This window comes from Rhipicephalus sanguineus, chromosome 11 (assembly GCF_013339695.2).
Source record: "Rhipicephalus sanguineus isolate Rsan-2018 chromosome 11, BIME_Rsan_1.4, whole genome shotgun sequence".
Classification (NCBI taxonomy): domain Eukaryota; kingdom Metazoa; phylum Arthropoda; class Arachnida; order Ixodida; family Ixodidae; genus Rhipicephalus; species Rhipicephalus sanguineus.
This window is the reverse complement of record NC_051186.1, coordinates 136,665,400-136,685,801: the sequence shown is the minus strand read 5'-3', so window position 1 is coordinate 136,685,801 and position 20,402 is coordinate 136,665,400. Positions and strand designations below refer to the sequence as shown.

Sequence of the window (20,402 nt, the reverse complement as noted above, 5' to 3'; positions counted from 1 at the left end):
TCCACCTCCCGCACCGTGTACGGCGCCAACCGGCCTAGAGAAGAGACACCGCTCACGTTCACGTCAACGGCAAACGGACGCCAACAAGAGCGCGAATACCGGGCGGACGGGCAGCCAGGAGATGAGCCTGCGCCGTTCACAAGGTAAAGTCGCGAGTAGCGACAGCGATGCACCGCCTCAAGCGAAAGCGCCGAAGCTCGGGGAAACCCCCCCCCCCCCCCAGGGGGAAAGAAAGAGCCCCCCGACGGCGGGGTAAACAAAGCGTGACGTAACAGCCACATTCGCTCAAGGCCATAATCGGCCAGCGTCTGCTTTTGCCGCTGCCCTCCTCCTCATCGCGATAGCGCCTTTTTTTCTTTTTTTTAAGGCCGACAGTCACGGCTATGACTAAGATTAGGTTTGCGACGTGGAATGTCCGAGGGTTTAGGGACAGGGCGAAGCAGCAAGAGGTATTACGGTTCGCCGAAAGCCAAGCCATAGACCTCCTGGTCATACAGGAGACAAATTTTCGGACCCAGTTGGAAGTGGTTACGTTCCGCCGAGACCACCAGGTGGACGCCTTTTTCTCATGGACGCGCACGAGAGCATGTGGCGTAGGAGTCATTTTTGTATTGGGCCGCTTTCGCCAAAAATCTGACTACATGTTCGATGCCAACGGACGCACCATCATGCTGGACGTGTTCATCGACGGAAAAAAGATACGTTTTGTAAACATTTACGCCCCGGTGACACGGTCGAACACCAACAACTACTTCAAAGAGGTCCACCAACTCCTTCTGGAGGCTCTCCCGCACGTTCTTGTGGGAGACTTTAACTGTGTGGTCGATTCCAAGCGGGACGTGAGGGGCCCGGGCCAAGGAGGATCGACTTATCACGCCAAAGAACTTGTGAAAGTCGTGCGCCACCTAAACTTGTCGGACGTCTGGGTCCACCTTTATAAAGGCTCCTTTGCGCCAACCCGGATGTCCCGATACACGGCAAGCCGCATCGACCGTATGTACTTGCCGGAACTCCTCCTCCCCTCGGTAGAGGCATGCGAAGTCCTCGACCTCCCCGACAACCTGGTGGGAAAGATGGACCACGTGCCGTTGGTAACAACGGTGAGAGGGTCGCCCGGCCCACGTTTCAGCAACACAAGCTGGCGACTGGACCCCGTACTGCTACAGGAACAGGAGAGTATCGACAGGACAACGGAGTTCCTTCAAGCGTCGATTGAAAGGACCGACCAAATAACCCCACCCGTGTGGGATAGGCTCAAGATAGAATGGAAGGCGTTCCTACAGGAAGAGGGCAAAGCAAGAAACAGACGCCTCACCGAAAAAATGAAAGAGCTACTCCGCCGAATGCAGATTGTCAAAGGGGCCGAGACGCTCACCACATGTATGAGCGAATACTACGCAACTCTCGAAGAGAAGTACAATCGTGTATTGAGGGAAAAGACGCGAAGGCCTACTGGCACGAGCGGAGGGACCGATGATGTTACTGGGGCCGATCTGAGGGAAGGTAGCGGAAATGGAGGCCTCCGGATCACGGAGACAAAGAGACCGGATGGCACAGTAACCACGGACCAGAGGGAAATCGAGGCCATCTTCCGCGACTTCTTCTTGGCGCAGTTCCAAAACAATGATCCATGCGAGTCCGAACAAATGACAGGACACATCAGGGAACTGTGCCGGAACCTCCAGCGCCTGGACGAGGGGGAGACAGAAAACCTAGGTAGCGAAACTACTCTGGAAGAACTACGCTGCGCGATTGAGTCCATGACGCCTAATTCCGCCCCGGGCGCGGACGGCCTCACGACCGGATTCTACGCCACTTTCTTCGATGTGCTGGGCGAGGCACTGCAATCGCTCGTGAACGCTATCCTTACAAAGCACCAAAAGCCCGCCTCCTTTGGGGTAGGCAGTGTCGTTCTGCTTTGTTAGGACGGGGCACAGTCAAGTGAGCCGGCGGCAAGGAGACCAATCACCCTTTTAAACACCGACTACAAAATGGTAGCCACCATTCTAAACAATAGGATAAAGCTGTTGTTGCCGCAAATAATCTCTTCATATCAGTCATGTGCAGTACCAGAAAGATCGCTATTCGCGAATCTGACGGTTATTCGCGACATTTTCGAATACACGACCTCAAGAGGCCTGAGCGGCGCCTTTCTTTCCCTAGAACAGGCGAAGGCCTTCGATAGGGTGAAACACCGCTACCTCTTCGAGGTGGTCAAAGAGTTCGGCTTCTCGGCGAACTCGGTTTGGCTTGTGGAGCTGCTGTACGAAGACCTAACTTGCAGCATCGTTCTCAACGGTTCTACGACTCCCGAGTTCAGATACACCCAAGGAATTAGGCAAGGATGCCCTCTAGGGCCGACCTTTTATATAATGTCGCGCGAACCGTTGCTGACAAGCCTTGTAGCCCACCCAAACATCCGCGGCTTCCCGATGACGGGGCAGGAGCAAGTGAAAGTCCTACCGTACGCAGACGACTTCTCCCTCTTTGTGAGAGACGTGAGGAGCCTTCAGGAGTTTCAGTCGACTTTTTCGGCGTGCGCCAGCGTCTCCGGTGCGGCTCTAGATTTAGAGAAAACCAAAGCACTACTGTTTGGCACCTTCCCGCGGGATGCAATAGGAGATATCCAAATAGTGACTTCCGTAAAGGTCCTAGGGGTATACTTCACCTGCGACGGCGTGGCGACCACTACGTGGCAAAGGGCCCTTGAGAGGGCGAGACACGCAGCGGCCCGTATCAAGCAAGTCGACCTCGCACTACGTGAGAAAGCACTCGTGACTAGAACCACAGTGTGCGCCTTCCCTTTTTTCTCCAGCAGGGTCGCAGTTATCCCGAATAAAATGGCTAGCGAGCTGAACATCCTCATCAACAGCCTCCTCTGTGATAAAGGCACCGCCTGCGAAACGACACCTATTATAGCTGCCCGAGAGTAGCGGGGGCCTCGGTCTCCCTCATGTGCTCATGACTAGTAAGCTACTCTCCTTAAAAACCTGCCGTATGCTGTAGCAGGCAACCGATTACATCGGCAAATGCCTCTTAGTGTACTGGTCCAGTACGAGCACCTTCTTTCTGGACACCGACAACCGCCCCGGGCCGCGCGTTGAATCCCCATCCGCCTTCTACAAGGCGGCGGCAACAACAATGAAAATCATCGCTAAAGAAGCTCCGGATTCCGATATAGACAAGGACCCCCCTGCTCGGATAGTAGAAGAAATAACCCACAACCAGTTGACAGAGGAGGAAAAGCGGAAGATCGACGACTTAGTACTGCGGAGGCTGTCCAAAAAACGGTACAAACGCTGCGAGGCGCACGACTTTGAGTGGAAGCGAATGTGGCAGGTTTTACCCACAAGGCAACGCCTGCCCCGCCTAGGCATCGTACCGAGAGCAAAATGCCCAAACTGCCGTTCTAAAGAATCAATATCGCACGCGCTCTTCGAATGCGTAGCGGCCAAGCCGGTCTGGCGACTTGTGGCAAGAAACTTCGGAATTCGCGCCCCTCCGATTCACAGTAGAAACAAAGGCGCGTTCGCACAGTTGGTAGTCACATTCACAATCCTCACGATTTGGAAGAGGAGGTGCCTTGCGGAGGCGAGAAACGGCCCGGTTAGGGCAGCCTACCCGGCAGCTTCGAAGGTCAGGCAGCTCCTATGGAGCTACCTCTCCAAAGAGCTCGAGGCCGGCGGCGAGGAACAGTTCCTCCGCCGCTGGCACATGAAGTTTTTCTTCATTAGTAAGGGGCAACTACCCTCCCCTCACGCCATATTGACACCCCCCCTCTCTGCCTAGAATTGTATAATGGAATAGCAATAGTTGCAGTCACGCACACGACACCTGTATCCATAAGAATTGTAATTGGTGCAGTGAAGGTTTATATAAAAACTCCAAAACAGGTCCCTAGCATTGTATAAAGAAACGACCTCTTCCGCAACACTTTGTAACGAGTTTCCCGGGAAATACCAGGCAGGCCTAGGTAAACAAAAATTAGCACCTATCACATGTGACCCTTTGTATGCACAGGACGGGCCGCTGTATTGTGTTACGAAGACTACTGTAACCAGTGTTGTTTTTGTCAGAAGTCCAATAAACTTCTCTTTGTGTAGTCTTTGGTCTACCTCAAGGTCAGGAGCGGTCCCTTGTGGGTCTTGGCCACCCCACAAGGCTTTGTATACGGTCTTCGGCCGCCCAGGAGGAGCAGACCAGGAGGGAGCAGCCACCAGGAGCAGAGACCAGGACCCACTACGAGGGAAGAGTGGCTGAGTACCGGACTCCCTACCGGAGCAGCGGCCTGGGCCTGCTAGCAGGACGAGGAGATCCCCGGGAGAGGCTTTCGTAAGCGGCGACCACCTTTTCTTGCCTGCCTCTCCCGGCCTGGTCACCAATGCCTGTTGGTGACAACATCGGGCCTTGGTCCTTGTGACCACCACCGCTACCCGGACCGGCCTGGATCCCTCGGCTACTCGTACCTGTGCGCCTGGACCTGCTGCCCGAGCAAGGATGCCTGGACGACGGAGGAGGACGCCTGCTGCCCCAGGGGATCCGGCCCAGCCCGGACCCTCTCGGAGCGGACCGGCAACACCGCCGCCCTCTGGCCGCCCTCGACGACGACCCGCACCGCCAGCAGCGGACTCCCCGGCACCCCCTGCAATTCGCCGCCGCCGGCCAGGGTCGTATGCCTCCACCGCGACTTCGGAGACGTCGTCTGCGGTCTCGGGGTCGACTTCCTCCACCTCTACCCCGCCCACTGGGCCGGTACCCCTTCGTCCACCTACACTGGCACGTGGAGTCCTCAAGATCTTTCTCCCCGTGCCTCCAGTGCTGCGTTGCATCAGGCGTGGGTTTAGCACCTCCTACGGTGGGGCCTCGTGGACGTCCAGGGTGCAGTCGCTCCGCCGTCACCTGGAGCGTGAGCATGACGTGCGCATCCAGGAGCGACTCTATGTCTGTTCAGTCTGTGCAGATTCGCTCCCTACGCGCCCTTCGGCTCACTCGTGCCTGGCCTCGCAAGTCCCCACCACTGCACCAGCCGTCTTCCGCCACCGCTGCATCCGGTGTCCTCAGGCGTTCCCCTCGGCGCGTGGTCTCCTAAATCACGAGCGCAGGCACGACCTACAGGATGCTGTGGGCGCTGCCACGGGCCGCCGTCCACCTGCTTTGTCAGCGACAGGGGCGCCCCAGGTCCCGACGGCACCTCCCAGTCCGCGGACCGCTCCAACCGACTCCTCCATAGTGGCACACCAGCCTACTAGCACCACGGCAGCGCCATCAACATCAAGCGGGGTTTTACCCGCGCACACCCCGTCACCCCTCCAGGATGTGGGCACCCCATCTGGCTCTCCCTTGGCCAGTCCGGGTTCGTCGTCGCCGGCCCCATCGTCCGGGACTGCGTCGCCGGAGGACCCCGACATGGCGGATATTGACGACGGGGCTGCGACACCCCCAGTTGACGAGCCGGCCATGGACCTTCCGCCCGACAACACTTCCTTGCTCGGTGCGCAGGTCCGCCTACTGCGAGGACTCATTCGAGAACCCCCCACGGACGAGACGTGGCGGCAGTGCGAAGAGGCCTGGTCTCAGGCGGTCACACTGGAAACGGAGGCCGTGCGTCTACCCCCCTTACGCCTGTTAGCTATTTTTATTAGCGGGTAGCCAGCGCCGCCGATCCCGTGCGCCATGATCAGCGGTGTGGCTTGAGACTAGCCTGGTGGTGGTATAGTCTCTTGAGAGTGTGCGCGTTCGTGTGACGGACGGCGCGGTTTTGCGTATGCGCGCGCGATAGACCGTGAGTGTGAGTTCGACGGACGCTATGTGTGTCCCCCCGTGTAACGAACTTCAGTACATGTGTTCCTTCGTGTGAGCATTTCTTTTTTCAACTTATTAAAACCATTTTTATTTTACCAAGCCATCCTGTGATTTGTGAGTCCCGGATGTCCAACATCTCAGAAGTGGGATTGGATTACAAGGCCTAACGAACTGAGCGGCACCGTGAACAACAAGGACGTTCAGAGTGGAGACGCCCGAGCCAACAGCGACAACGAGGGTGGTGTTACTGCTGAGACTGTGCGTGAGGCGGATTCTCCCTTGGGTGCCGGCCAAAATGATGGTGTTACCGTACGCGAACTGTTGAACGCTCTAATGGAAAATGAGCGCGTCTTAACGGCGTTGCTCGAGCGCTTGGCTCCGTCAGCGACGCCACAGCCCGTGTCCGCGGGAACGCCCGGCGGAATCGCTGCGTTCCAGGTAATGCCCGACCTCAGCAACAACATACCAAGCTTCGACGGTTGCGAGGACGCAACCTCAGCAAGGGATTGGATTGAAAATCTCCGTACAACTGCGACGCTACACAGCTGGCCTGAGTCTTTCATGCTTGAGACCGCCAAGTCCCGTTTGATCGGACCGGCAAGAAACTGGCTGCGTTCGAGGAGGTCCGAAATCAAAACTTGGAGGGATTGTGAGGAGCGCTTTCGGCGTACCTGTGTGAGCCAGACGCGCGCGGCGGAACGCGGGCGCACAATGCACGAGCGCGTGCAACAGCGCCACGAAAGCTCAGTGGTCTATTTCCACGCCAAGGTACGGTTGTCCAAGGAGGCGAACTTGGATTTCTGGGACACCCGTGAGCAGATAATCACAAGACTACTTTCGAAGCAACTCAGCACGATGTTGCTCGGAAAAAGTCATGAAGACGACGACGGCATCTTGCACGACATTCCAGAGTTCGAAAGGATTGAGCGTGAAAGGCAAGAGTTTTTTGGTTCAACACGTGACCGTAAAGCGGCGAGCGACGAAACACGTGCTCAGAATGCCAGTATGTTGCATGCAAGAAAATCAGTCGACGAAGCAAGTACTAAGGACAGGCGACCCCCTCTGTCTAATGAAAAAAGAGAACGAAAGTGCTATAGCTGAGGCCGGTACGGCCATATAGCGAGAGACTGTCCGCAACCATAACGGCCGATGAAGCGTCTTCGCTGCAATGGAACAGATCACCCACAGCGTCACTGCAAGGTGGTACTGCAGCGCAATGAAGCAAACACGATAACTGAGCCAGTATGTGAAATCAAGAGCCCAAGCGTGTTGCTGAAGGAAGTCACTATGAATGGAAGGTTCACTGTCGTTGGGATCATTGACACAGACAGTTCTGGCTGTCTCCTGCGTGCCTCCACAGCAGTGCGATGTGGCTTAGAAATCGTTCCCGAGTCTACAGCCCTGTATGGTTTCGGAAATAGCACCGTGCCTGCGGCAAAAAGCATTGGAAGATGCAAGTCCGATTTATGCATCGATGGTGTTTTGGCAAAGGACATACCCATCCTCGCAGTCCCAGATGAAGCTCAATCTGTCGATTTATTGGTCGAAAGGACATTCAGAGAGTTGCCTTACATCACTTATGCAAGAATGGGAGGTTCTATGCGGTTTTGGCATTGTAGTGACTGTCCGTTTGCTCATCTGGAGCCTGATGAAAGTCACCAAAGACTGCAATTGAGAGCCAAGGAGGAGTGCGTACTCCAGAGGGACACCGTGAACTGGATTACACTGTGCACGGAGCAAAGGATCACCACTCCCGTCGTATACAGACACTGTGGTCAAGATGTCCTGCTCGACATGACGCTCGAAGTTACTGTTCCTATAGACCCAGTGGGTGACGGTCAGGCCTTCATACAAAAGAGTCAGCCGCTTGGACAAGCTACACCAGTAGAGGTACTACAGGTTTCTCCACGAAGGTCCATTTTGGATGACGCGGAGCAGGGAAAGAAAACGGTGAAAGAGGCACCTGCACCTGTGCCAACTGAACGACAGCGGATACGACGCTGTGACGTGAACGTTGGACCCTCTGTGACAGAGTCCCAGTATTTAGAACTCGTGGATGTTTTAAACGAATTTCGAGAATGATTTGCAATGACCCCAGCAGAATTGGGCTGCACAAGTGTGCTGAAGATGGACATTGTAGAAGTGCCGGGTAGCACCCCTGTTGCATTGCGTCCACATCGAACAAACGCCGAAGGGCTAGAAACAATACGAAGAATTGTCAAGGAATGGAAGGACCTCGGCATAGTGACCGAGATGAACTTCGTTTATGCCAGCCCTGTGCTCGTAGTAGACAAAAAGAATTGGGAAGAGCGCCTTGTTATCGACTACCGAAAGCTTAACGCCCAAACCGTGAAGAAGTATCCCCTTCCCAACATAGATGATCAGTTCGAAGGCCTCGCGGAAGCTACCTACTACACTGTTCTGGATTTGGCTCAAGGCTACTTGCAAGTGCCCTTGACAGAAGAAGCCAAGAAGAAAACAGCGTTCATCACTCCAGACGAAAGTGGTCAATTCGAAAGAATGATTTTTGGTCTTACAAATGCGCCTGCCGTGTTCCAACGGCTTATGAATCGAGTGCTCGCACCACTAAGGGGTGAAATTGTGCGGTGCTACCTAGACGACATCCTCATACCGGCAAAAGGATGGAGTGAAATGGTCGTGCGATTGCGTCAAGTCCTGCAGGCATTCAGAGACGCGGGTTTGACACTGAGACTCAGCAAGTGCTCATTTGCAAACGACCATGTGGACTTCCTGGGTTTCCGTCTGATGGGAGGACTAGTACAGACAGGCGAGGTCAAAACAAAGGCAATATCCGAGTTCTCAAGGCCAAGGAATGTGCATGAGGTGAGGCGTTTCCTCGGATTGAGTGGATTCTTCAGGAAGTTCATTCACAAGTACGCCTTGGTTGCTGAACCACTCAGAAGACTAACCAAGAAAGATGCAGTATTTGAATGGAAGTCGAACCAAGAGAGCAGTTTCCAAGATCTGTAGGAAAAACTTACGTCAAACTTACGCCAGTGTTGCAGCTGTTTGATCCAAAGGCAGAAACCGAATTGCACACTGACGCCAGTTCCAAAGGGTTAGCAGGAATGTTGCTCCAGAAAAGGGTTAAGAATTGGCACCTTGTGTACTGTTTAAGCAAGCAGACAACTGAATCAGAAAGCAGCTATCATTCCACAAGCTTGGAACTGATGGCCATTGTGTGGTGTGTTGATCGACTGCGCTTCCTACTCTTGGGTATACATTTCACGGTGGTCACAGAGTGCCAGGCCCTCATCTATTTGAATGCACAGCGAGCACAGAAACCACAGATTGCACGATGGTATGACCTCATTCAGGAATTTGATTTCACAGTAAGGCATCGGCCGGGTACACGGATGGAGCATGTCGACTCATTGAGTCGAGAACCAGTGGAGTGTCCGACTGATACCATGGATGATCTTTTGGAGAGACGCGTTGAGGTATGCCTGACCTGTAGTCTGGAAGACCAGATAGTTGCCCCTCAATGAGGAGACGAAGAGTTACGAGAACCTATACGAACACTTGGAACAGCCGGAACGTGACCGCTCGAGAGAAGACAAGAACAGAACAAAGGACGATGTGCTCAAGGATGGTCGACTCCTGCGGATCATCGACTCTGACAAAGAGACGGTAACGAAGTTTGTGCTACCAAAGTGCATGAGGAAAGCAGTTGTGGTCCGATGTCATAATGTGCTTGGTCATTTTTCTGTTGACCGAACTGTGGCAAAGATCCAGGAGACTTTCTGGTTCCCTAGGATGCGCAACTACGTGCGAAAGCACATCTCGCAGTTGAATGTGTGGTCGGCATCAAGCAAAACGTCTCACCTATACGACGACGAAGGCTACGAAGAAGAATCCGAGCACCAACCAGACCAGGATCAGTGCGACGAACCCTTGGCAATTAGACGCTCACGCAGTCAACGGGTACTACCTGCCAGACTACGCGACTGTGTGCTGTAAAACAGCTATTTTGATTTATTTTCCAACCACCTTAACGAGGACGTTAAGGTTTCAGAACGGCCAAGTGTTAGCTGTTTTTATTAGCGGGTAGCTAGCGCCGCCGATCCTGTGCGCCATGATCAGCGGTGTGGCTTGAGACTAGCCTGGTGGTCGGATTGACTCTTGAGAGTGTGCGCGTTCGTGTGACGGCGCGGTTGTGCGTATGTGCGCGCGAGAGACCGTGAGTGTGAGTTCGACGGACGCTATGTGTGTCCCCCCGTGTGACGAACTTCAGTACGTGTGTTCCTTCGTGTGAGCATTTCTTTTCACAACTTATTAAAACCAATTTTATTTTACCAAGCCATCCTGTGATTTGTGAGTCCCAGATTTCCAACACGCCCAACCGGACGCCACGACCCGTGAACCCGGCCAACGCAGCCGATATCCAGCGCTTGTACTGCCGCAACCGACGTCGCGCTGTTCGGCTGGTGTTGGAAGGCCCTTCCCGCTCCTGCACGATACCCCTCCAGGACCTCCGGGAGCACTGGGGCACCACGTGGTCCGCTCGCACTGCCGACACAGACCTGTTATTCCGGCGAGTCTCCGCACCTGACGCCGTGGACACTGCGGCGTTCACGCCTGACGAGGCCGATTACGCAAATCGGAGAACACCGCACCGGGACCCGACCGCCTCACATACAACCACTGGAAATCCGTGAAGCCGGAGGGACGCTTCCTCCTCTATCATCGGCGGACTTCTGAGGCATGGCGTACCTCCCGGACAATCCTGATCGACAAGAAGGGAGACCCGGACGTTCCCAGCAACTGGCGACCGATTGCCTTGGGAATCGCGGCAGCGAAACTTTACGCAAAATGCCTCGCCGCCCGTCTCCAGGCATGGATCGTCCAGCACTCGGTCCTGTTCCGATGCCAAAAGTGCTTCCTCCCAGCCGATGGAGTATTCGAACTGAATTACATTCTCCAACATCGGCTAGACGCTGCACGTTCCGGCGGCACCGACCTCTGTGCGGCACTCCTTGACTTTACAAACGCCTATGGGTCGCTACCCCACCAGGCACTCCTGGACGCCCTCAGAGGATCCGGTGCCGGGGACGTTTTCACCGACATGATTGCCGACCTCTACCGCGTAACAACACGGTCATCGCTGCTGCTGAGGGGGACACCATGCCTGTGCCCATACTGGCCGGTCTACGCCAGGGATGCCCACTGAGCGGCCTCCTTTTCAACCTGGTCGTGGACCCAATCATCCGCGACGTCCAAGGCGAGGACGACGCCCACAACATCCTGGCGTACGCGGATGACTTGACCCCCCTCGCGCCCTACCCTGACCTGCTGCAGCGCCGCATTGACAGAGTCGAGACGCTCGCCACCTCCCTCGGCCTGTCCTTCAATCCGGCCAAGTGTTCGTCCCTTCACCTCAGCGGTCGGACACAGGTCGGCATGCAGCCAACTACGTTCACCGTCTCTGGCACGCCTATTGCAGCGCTCCGGGACTACCAGCCCCAGCATTTCCTTGTCTGCCAGGTTGGATTTCCTCCTGCTAGCGCAACAGGCAACATCATCGACTAGGCCATCTCCCAGGCACGGGCCATCTTGTCATCCATGCTAACCCCGTGGCAGCGCCTCGATGCCGTCCGTACCTTTGTCTACCCGGCATTGAACTCTGCCATGCGCTTCGGTGTGCTGACGAAGACCGACTGACGCCGCCTTGACGACGCCGTTCGGCCCCGCGTCAAACGCGTCAACCACAACGCGTCAAACCACTACGTCTGCGGAAGCGCCGGCGCCGGAGTTGTCGGTCTACCTGTGGCAGCTGAGCTAAGTGACATCTGCCGCATTGACTCGGCCTTTAAGCTCCTCACCAAGGCGGACAGGGAGCTGCGGGACATGGAGCTCTCGGATGCCTACTCGGTGGCCTCGGCAAGGCTCGGCTGGGAAACGACCCGCACCGAGCTCGAAGCCTACCTGCCGGGGTCGATCGAAGACATCTACCGGGCCCCGGCAAACCAGCTCCGTTCAGTCTGGACGGAGGCGCGCAAGGCGTCTCGCCGCCTTCGAGACGCCTGGACCTTGGAGCCCGACAACGTCCGCATTACGTGCGGTGACGTCACCCTAACGCCCATCCATAGTTGCCGCGTCATGCGGTCTATTCGGGCCGTCCTCGCCACCGAACGTGACCGGGCCCTCCATGAACAAGCCAACCAGGGAAAGGCGATGGCCTGCGTGTCAGCGGACCGCGCCACCTCGCATTTTATGCGGACTGGCGCATTTTCCCACTTCGCCGACTGGTGCTTCATTCATCGCGTCCGCCTCAATCTCCTGCCCCTCAACGGCGCCGTCATGTGGGGGCCTCAAGACCGGGACCAGCGATGTCGCACATGCGGTTACCAGCGGGAGACCCTGCCGCATGTGCTGTGCCACTGCATGGCGAGGAGCGCCATGTACACGGCGCGGCACAATGCAGTGGTCGCCCGTCTCCGTGCCGCAGCGGCCGCCAACTACTCGGTGGCCTTCGAGAACCGCCCGGTCGGGAACATGGGCTTGCGGCCTGACCTCGTGCTGGTGCGCGGCGAGGAGGCGCTCATCATCGACGTGGCGTGCCCGTTTGAGAATACGCCAGCCGCCTTTGCCAACACACGCAACGCCAAGTATGAGGCCGTCGCCGCATACCTCCGGCGCCGATACCAAGGCGTCGCGGTGGCAGCCGTCATCGTGGGAGCCCTCGGCGCCTGGGATCACGAGAACGACCGTGTGCTCCGGCGCATCTGTTCTCGCCATTACGCTCGCCTCTTTAAGAAGCTTTGCGTAAGTGAGGTCATCGCGGCGTCCCGCGCAGTGTACCACGTGCACGAGCGGGCCGGCCGTTCATGATGCCCCGTACCATCTGTGCTGGTGAAGTGAAGTGTTGTGCAGTGCTGTGCGTGCCTCTCCCTGTGTTGGTGGTACCTACCGTGCGTTGCCTTGTGTCGCCTGGCTCTTCGTCTACCGCACCCGCCTATCGTGGGGACCGGCTTCGACGCCTCGCCTTCTCGTCTGAACAAGAACAGCCTTTGACAGGATAAAATGCCCTTCTTGCATTGTCCGAAACATCGTCACAAATAAAGTCTCTGTTGGGGGATCGTATGCGAAGTGCCCCAACTGTGGCAGTACCGAAACCGCGGCTCATGCTGTCGCAACTTGTGTTGTCGCTAAGACATTCTGGAGACTAATACACTGGAGTATGCGCGGTTTACGGATCGCTACACAAGGGGCCGGTGCCCCCGAGGAGCCATTGGTAGGTTAGTAATCGCCTCGGGCTAGTACGTTTTTTGGCGGAACCGCTGCAGAGCATGTATCCGTCGGCAACGTTTGCGGCTACAGTGGCCGCTGTTAGCGCAGTTTAGGAAAACATTGCTGAGCTATCTGGAGTCCCAATTGGAAACACACGGCGAAGCTGAATTCCTGCGGCACTGGTCGTGCCCGTTTTTGACCGTGGTAAACAAAAGAGTGCGGCTCATGGTGGCTTTCCCCGACCTTGAAGTGTATTACCATTTACTTACCAGGCCGAGTCACGCACGCCGTTGAAGCATGTACACTATGACGTTTATGACTGTTACTGTATACGTTAATTTTAGTGGTCAGGTGAACTAGGCAGCAAAGAGAACTGTCCTATCTGTTCATGTGTTGTGTTAGCCCATAAAAGCAGTTGGTGCATTGTCTGCCTCAGGTCTTTCTGTATTGGTTGTATGAAGGAAAGAAGATGACTCTTAAGGACTCTTAACGAGCCCTTAAGAGTCGTCTTCTTTCCTTCATTCTTAGCAAGGGCCTCGTTCTGGCAGACTTGATGCCTTCAGGTAGTATGCGAGGTAGTATTGGTCAGCTGCCAGCTCGTAAAAAGATCACGTGCTACGTGACGCCAGAAAGGCAGAAAAAGAGTGTTCCGCACTCGCCGCCATGGCTGCGCTTGGCGCTGACTAACACTTCAAGGTTTAAATGCACATATACATCCCATAAAGTGGACGGGAGGATGACCGCCGCCGTAGCTCAGTGGTAGAGCATCGGACGCGTTATTCGAAGGTCGCAGGTTCGGTCCCTGCCGGCGGCAAGTTATCTTTTCGTCCACTTTACTTTCTTCACATTTATATTCTAAATACTACAGATAACACCCCCTATACTTTCCTTGGCGTTATTGTCTGTTAGTTCTCTATAATATCGTATTGGTTGTATGTATTTTGAAGAAAATAAGCCTTTTCTGAGTCTGTTCGGTCCGACCAGATACCATGGCACTATGAATTTTTATTAAAATAAACCTTTTCTCAATCTGTTCTTATCAGCTTAATATCTGATACGGGTCCTATTTGGACCCAAGATATTAAACTTATTTTTGGAATGGGGCGGAGTGCTTGAAGCTTGCTTCACCTCCGCCACGGGTTGGCCCGGTATTGCACTATCTCCGGGATCGGCCCACTCACCCCCTCGGGGGTGAGAATATTGCAGTCAAAAATGAGTTGGAAGTGTGATTGTACTAATCGTGAAATGTATGCCTTGTCTGGGGATGTTTCCGCACGCTGGTCTTGACCCGCTCGTCCGCCCCGGCTGACGCGGTTTTTGCGTGCGCGCGCGGTGAATGTTTCGCTCTTCGTGCAGCGCGTTGTTGGTGCGAAAGCTATTTCGTTGTTGTATTTTGCAATAGGGAGGGTCATGAAACGAGAAGACGACAATTTTGGCACTCTCGCCTTTTGAAAAGATTTGAAATGTTGTGCACAATGGAGAGAAATAAACGTTTCGATTTTTATTTTGCGTCTGTGTGCGTCCGTGTGGTCAGCGCTCACATTTCAAGCAACACGCATACAGCTGCACACGCAAGGATACCCCTTTCTTTGCCTTACAGCTTGATGAAACCAAAGCAAACGACGGATGAACAAATATTTGAAGCCCTGGAACATGTGTTGTCATCACCAGCGCAATGGCCGAGAGCACAAATTGATCAGGTATCGAGACGTGCGGTGGGTGCCAGCAACGAATCGCCCCTGCCGCTGGTGAAATATGTGGCCCAAGTCGGCGGACACAAGAAAAGCACACGAAAAAAAACCAATAAAGTTGTTTCCATCCACGCGCACCCGGCGCTGCGCTTGAAACGAATTCTCGCTCGTCGGGGCACCACTGCACCGGGTGCGTGGTGCGCCTTTCGTTGTTTCTTATTTTTGGAGGGAAGGGTGTATAAGTAAGACGTGGTCTCTCTCTTACCACGTCTTACTTATGCACTGTTCCCTCCAGGCGATCGCTTATCCACTGATTTCCGCGACCTTTTCCGCGCTGCTTGTGCGGCCCCATGCCTAGCTCGGACGCGGGAGCGCCGTGCCGGCGGCTCGTACACGCCACCATAGCACTCCTACCCCTCGGAATCAGCAAAACTTCGATATCGCGGACATTTCAAGCTCGGAGGCGTCGCTTGCGACTTAGGCAGTGTGTACACGTTCACTTCGCACCGTGAAATGCCGTAAAAGGAGCTTCACGACCCCACTCGTGAACGAATTCGCTGTGGTGCTGGTGGTTCGCGAAGTGCCGTGCACACCTCTGAATTTTAAACGATTCCCGTGAGCGCGGCACACCACGTTCCATTACCGCGCACCACGTCACCCCCTTTCACCGGCAGTACAAAACACGCTGGTTGACAGCTTGCCTGAGGAACGGCTCGCAGGCTGCGGCGGTGCGGTGTCCGTCACGTCGGAACTGACAAAGGCGGTTTCAAGGTATGCATGGAGTACGCTGATGCCGTCGGCACGTCCTCTTCGCGGTGCTTGACGTCGACGTTCCGGGGGCGTTGGGCAGCCAGCGTACCCCGGCAGAAGCCATGTTGGATGTGTGACGTAATGGATTTTTTTTCCGGCGAAATAAAGAAAGGGGGGGGGTGCCGCTGTTAGTCACATTTTGGTGCCATGGCTGGCCGCGAGCATTACAAGTAACATGATGTTCGTGAAAAAGAAGTGCTGGCTCGTGTTCTGCGTGTCGTGTGGTATCACGCTGCGACCGACGTCGTGTGTGACGTCAGCGCGCGAGCGAGAGTACGTCCACTCGCGTTTTTCTCGAGGCTTTGCAAAAGCAAGTTGATGGTTTTAGAATTCTTTTATGCGGGCAAGGAATTTTGGTGGCGATTGCAGTAACATCAATGCAGTGTAGCACGCCAAAGCGTGCTCGTTGCACACGGCCACTTTGCAGTGCTCGGACGGGTGAATTGCTTTGCTGTTATTTACCTGGTGGTTTGCCGGACCTCTTAATGTGGTTTGAAGTGTTCCACTCCAATTAAGGACAATTAATTCGTTATCGCTTCTCGGCCTTTTGGCTAAGATCAATGCGTCGAGCTAGCTGTCCTACCTGAGTTTTTCCTGGGGTCTCGTCGAGCTGACGGGGACCCCTGGGAACTTCAGAAACAAAGAGAAAGAGAAGTACTCGGCGCCGCGGCCCACGCGCGAGGCGCTGAGACCCCGGGCTTCGGGCCGTCCAGCCCGGCGCCCCTCTATCGGCGTCTACGAGGACGCGCGATGACCCTGGTGGCAACCTGCTCTTCCGGAGGCCGCCGTCGTGTGAACCACCACCAGCTCCGTTCCTGTGGCTCCAGCCCCTGCTGAGCCGCCCAGCCACGTGTGTGCAGCAACTGCTGCACAAGCACTAGTGCATACCAGCCAAGCCCAGGCCACCGAGGCGCCCTCGCCAAGGAGCCAAGTGACCACGCCCCCTACAATGGCCTCTATCGAGATGCCGGTGAGGGAGAACTGCTTTATGTTTAACGCGCCTGACAGCAATGTATCGGTTGATGACCTTATAGATGCTGTCGAATTGACTGCGGGAGACGACAGCGTACTTGTACTGCAGCATATGGGTGGCGCAAAGTTTTTAGTGTGTACAAGAAACGCCGCGCAAGCCACGAGGCTTATGGTCGCAGAAGGGTTTAGACTGAATCATGAGAAGGTGGCGGTGGAGGCTGTGAGACCGCCCATCACTTTCGTGAACGTGTACAGGCTCCCGGCCTACTTCTCGCACGAGGTTCTCGTGAGCGCCCTGCAGCCTTTCGGGAAACTCAAAAGCATTACATTTGCAACGGTGGCCAGTCACCACAACAAGCTACACGGTGTACGCGTTGCCAAAATAGAAATGTGTAGACCGATCCCAAACTTCATGAACATCCACGGACACAGGGTCTTGTTTGAATACAGAGGCATGCGACGCGTTTGCGCTCGTTGCGGTGATGAGGGCCACATGGCAAGTACGTGCTCCAAACCGTACTGCAAGCGGTACGGAGTTTTCGGGCATGACACCGACGGCTGCAGCGAAGAATGTAAGCGTTGCGGCGGCAAGCACGGTACTCGCGAGTGTTTTCGGAAAAAATCGTATGCGTCGGCGGCACGCGCATCAGCGGAGGCAGATAGTGCAGCCGTAAGCAGTCAGGCGAGATGAAATTTGCTCCCGTGCCTGGAAGCGTCGACCTCTGCCCTTCAGGTGTTAAGACCCGAGACCAAACAAACACGACGCAAGATCACACACTACTGGAGTGGTGGTGATACGAGCGCAAGCGACACCGCGGGCGTAGACGCCACGACACCCACAACGGCGAAATCGGTATCCACTGACGACACAGACACGCCCCCATCTGGAATGGATACAAGCGAAAAAGAAGTAAACGAGCAGGCGCTATCGCAAACAGGAAATAACGCGACAACAACGAACGACAGCACCGGTGAAACATCGCGGGGCGTGTCTCTAACCGAGCACTCGGAAAATGAACCGCAAAAAGCAAATGCCCACGTCCAAGAAAACGAAACAAGCAACGGAAAAGAAAAGGAAGTACAGGAAAGCAAAGTCGTACATCATAATAACGACAGTCGACCAATGGTCAGCCGCGGGCACTACGCAATCCCTGAAGGGGAACCCCAGATGTCCGGAAGGAAAGCAAACAAAGAAGCGCCACTGCCTCCGAGACAGGGGAATGAAGGCGGGACTAAACCAGGCCAGAAAGGGCACGCGGGGCTAGAACAAAGGCACCGGTCGCGTTCCCGCAGACGAACCAGCGGCACAGACAATGATGCGAAGTGCCGTACGCCCAGCGCTGACGGCAAGCACAGCAGACCGAAGGGCGACACTCCAAGTAGCGGTAGCGATGCACCCCCACAACCTAAAAAGAAAAAAAACCGCCAGAGCCCACCCCCGCCGACGGGTTCAACAGGCCCGTGGGGGAGCGAACACGAAACGGCTTGAGACGCGTTCGCGTCATATGCCTGGCAAGTTGTCCCCCTACGCCTCCCCGCCCCGAAGGGGAAGTGGAAACACCTAGGACCACGACAACTTATGCTTCTCGCTCACTAGACGCCCCCGTGGCACCCGCACACGTTTGCCTTTAATTCCTCGGCGGAAGGCCCGCCAGCTGCTAATAATGCCTGCGGGATCATTGTTTTAATAGGCCATAAGACCATGGCCTCACTGAGGTTCGCCACATGGAACGTAAGAGGACTCCGGGACCAGAACAAGCAACGAGAAGTGATGGCCTTCGCAAAAAGAGAAGGAGTAGACGTCCTCTTCGTCCAAGAGGCGAACTTTTCGAAGGAGTAGACGTCCTCTTCGTCCAAGAGGCGAATTTCAAGTGGACGCCTTCTTCACGCTGACCAACCTAAGGTCCTGCGGGGTGGCTGTTATTTTCGTGTAGGGGCGCTACCGCCAGCACGCACACTGTACTTTTGGGGCAAGTGGTCGGTCGATTTTCGCCGACATTTACATCGATGGAAGGAAAATACGCTTTGTCAATGTATGCGCCCGGTCACGCGATCCGACACAAACGGCTTTTATCGAGGCCTCCACCAGTTAGAGCCGCTCCCGTATGTACTGGTAGGAGATTTCAACTGCGTCTTGGATTCTCACAGAGACATTATGGGCCCGTGCAGGGCAGATCCACATATCACGCCAGAGAACTAATCAAAACCCTGCGTCACCTTCGTCTCACCGATGCATGGGTACGCATGCACGGCGACCGCTTTGAGCCTACTCGCACGACCAAATCGACGGCAAGTAGAATCGATCGCGTCTACCTCCCGGAGCTCTTAGTCGCCCAAATGGAAACATGCGTAGTCGCCCAACTACCTAGCTACCTGGAAAAGAAGACAGACCACTTGCCACTGTTGGTAACTATCACAGGGAGCGCTGGCCGCTGCTCGAGCAACAGCAGCTGGAGACTGCACCCGGCCTTGCTGTTGCACGAAGGCAGCGTGGAAAGGCTAGAGGAGCAGATTCGATCGACGATTCGAGACGGGTCGCACGTGGGCCCGGAGGAGTGGGATGACTTGAAGGCAACGTGGAAGGCCCTCCTCCAGGAGGAAGGGAAAGCCAGACAGAGACGCTACACGGCTGCAATAAATGAAGTTTTGCGAAGAATGCGGATAATTGAACGAGCAGACACATAGACCTCGCGCAGAAATGACTACGTGGAGACCTTACACACGAAACACAACCGCCTACTACACAAGAGGGCGCGCCGATCCCACAAGTACAATTGAACCGGAAAGCCACACAACGGTGTGTGACTTCAACGTAATACAAGGGAACGGATCGATGAAGATAACAGAAGTCACGCGCCCGGACGGCACGTTAAGCACAGATCCGGAAGAAGTAGAAGTCATCATTCGCGAATTCTTCAAATCGCATTTCAGGCAGCCGGCACGTATGATGACGACACTGAGATGGCAACGTACACAGACAACCTCAAAAAGATATGCCAGGGCCTACGACGGCTGGAGGAAGAAGAGGCCGCCGACATATGTGGTGACGTCACAATGGACGAGCTTAGGAGCGCCATCCAAAATATGAGCCAAAACACGGCCCCAGGTAGTGACGGACTAACAACGGCCTTCTACGCAAAGTTCTTGGACATACTAGGTGACGCGCTGCTTACAATGATAAATGGAATGTTTAACACAGAGACGAAACCAACTTCCTTCGGCGAAGGGAGGATCGTCCTCATCCTTAAGGATGGAGCGCCGCCGAGGGAACTCGCGTCATGGCGCCCCATCACTTTCCTAAACACAGACTATAAGATAGCCGCAACCACCATCAACCGCATGAAGCTGATACTTCCCCAGATAATCTCCCCACACCAAGCGTGTGCTGTCCCGGGAAGGTCCATTTTCGTAAACTTAACTGCTACTCGGGACGTCTTCGAATACGTCACCAGAAAGGAACTTAGCGGCGCCTTCCTATCTTTGGATCAGGCGAAAGCGATAGAGTGAGGCACAAGTACATGGTGGACGTCATGAGGGAGTTCCATTTCCCACCGGCGCTCGTGAGGTTGGTCGACCTCCTGTACAGCAGTTTGACGTGCAGCGTGGTGGTCAACGGCACAGTGACCCCCGCCTTCAGGTATGAAAGAGGCATAAGGCAAGGATGCCCTTTGGGGCCGACCTTTTTCATTATGACCATTGAGCCCTTGCTCACCTGCCTCGCGGAAGACGGCGATATCCGTGGATTCCCGTCGGTAGGACAAGAGGAGCTCAAAGTCATGCAGACGATGTATCCCTGTTCCTTAAGGGGTATTCAGACGGGGGAGGAATGCTCGGGGGAGACGGGGGGATTGCGTATCATGTGACCGCGACGTCACG

The 20,402-nt window shown here is 55.2% G+C and overlaps 1 pseudogene; it reads left to right on the top strand.

The window, feature by feature from the left end:
* The first annotated feature begins 14,068 nt into the window (after positions 1-14,068).
* On the top strand, positions 14,069-14,235 carry LOC119375696 (U2 spliceosomal RNA; annotated as a pseudogene).
* The last annotated feature ends 6,167 nt before the right edge of the window (positions 14,236-20,402 follow it).